Raw genomic sequence first — 1,929 nt, 5'->3', positions numbered from 1 at the left:
TCTCTCTCTCTTCACTAATCCTACCCATCTTGTAAGACGCTTCTGCTCCGGTGCTCCCCCCCTGGCGAAAAGTGGAATGGTCAAAACACATCAACGGTTCTGATCGTGCGATACCTGTTCGGATTCAGGGTTAATTTCGTAATTTGACGTTTCTGACAGATACGTATAGGGCCCGTACAAGCCCGTATGGCCCGCGACTGTTCTGTACGTATTCGGTCTACCGTCGTGTACGTGGCGAAGTCACGTGCGTGTACCGAAGAGGAAGGGACGTATAAAACCTTCGTCGGCCGCTCCGCCTCCCTCGCCCCACCATTTCCCCCCAAATCGGGTACGGAGAAAACCCTCTCCCTCGGCCACTTCGTCTTCTCCACTCCGTCTCCGATGCCGCTTCTCTTCTCCAATCCCTTCTTCTCCGCGCATTTCCGTCGAATCGGAGGCCGATGGAGGGTAGCAGCTCCACTGCGCGGGCGTCCGCCGCTACCTTGGTCAAGAACACCGGCGTGGCGGAGGCAGATGTGGTGCCGGGTGGATGGAGCCGTCGTGGTGCGGCCGCGTCGGGCGGAGGCTTGGTGCTGACGGTGGCGGATGAGCAGGAGCACGGACTCGGCGGCGAGATCGTGCCGGATCCGAATGTGCAGCCAATGGCGGAAGGCCCTCCGGTATGTGCTATCCTCTCAACTCCTCAGCCTTATTTGCCCTTATTTGATGGTGATTAGGGTTAGATCAAACCGAAGAACGGACGAATCATATATGAATTGTGATAAGGGCTTGATTACTGTGGACCAAATGGATCTAGCAGATTGTCCTATGGTTTGTGTATGTTGGCAAGGGTTTTTTTTTAATCTGGTTTGACATCCGTGTGCATTCGTAGTTAAGGGGGATTTTATTGTCATGTGACCCCAATTTATATACCCTGTGCACAATTTATCTGGTTTGATTACCGCGTGCACAATTTATTTGTTAGTAGTATCATCAATTGTTTGGTACAGAGCTTCATTAGTAAGTTTTTATTACATGATTGCATAATTGCTTTAGGATTCACATTGATTTCTAAATCTATGGTAATGTTGTTGTGCTCCAGGAGTGTTATCTTGCTATGATGGCAACAACATTGACATAATAATTTGTTCCCTGCATTTATTTTGTAAAAAATATTATGCAGTCACAGGTTATGTTCAATTTTATCAATTAGTATATATACATGATTGTACACAAACATATGGGAAAATATGTAGTTACTATAATTGTACATCACCACAGTATGAATAATAGCATGTGTATCTATTATTTGAAAAGGTATGATTTGGCAGGACCTCCACTTATGGGTGTTAGAAGCTAAAAACCCCTAAATGTCTGCTTAGTTAACATCTTATGGTGATAATTATTGCTTATTATTATGGTACTCGCTGCTCCGAGGGGCATTCCTCTATAGAATCTGGACTCTATTTCCTCTATGAAATTTATTATTATGAGCAACATTATGGTAAGGTGAAACATAATATTGACTATGATTACTCTATGATATTAAGATCAGTATTAATGATAGGTTGACGGAATTATGTTTCACCTTAACATAGTAGGAGAAATATAATGTTACCGGCTCTGTTATTGTAATGATTGCAATAAGGATTTGTAGTATATGTGTTATGCTGGTATGATTGCAATTTAGATTGACATAATAATCTGTATATATTCCATCAGCTTGGTGAGACCTCCTCTGTCCGCAAGAGGAAGTTTGAGGAGTTTGATGACTCGGAGGACTCTGGCCACTCCTACATTTCCAGCGAGGTCGAGTCCGGGGACGCCGTGTCGGTAAGAGAGCATTCTCAATATTGATTGTGCATGGTTGACAAGTTTATTGAACTCATTGCTGTACAATAGTTGTGACATATGATTGTGACATTGTTGTTTTGCAGTACAACTCGGATG

The sequence above is a fragment of the Lolium rigidum genome, chromosome 7 (assembly GCF_022539505.1).
Source record: "Lolium rigidum isolate FL_2022 chromosome 7, APGP_CSIRO_Lrig_0.1, whole genome shotgun sequence".
NCBI lineage: Eukaryota > Viridiplantae > Streptophyta > Magnoliopsida > Poales > Poaceae > Lolium > Lolium rigidum.
The sequence above is the reverse complement of the archived record's forward strand: the minus strand, read 5'-3'. Positions refer to the sequence as shown.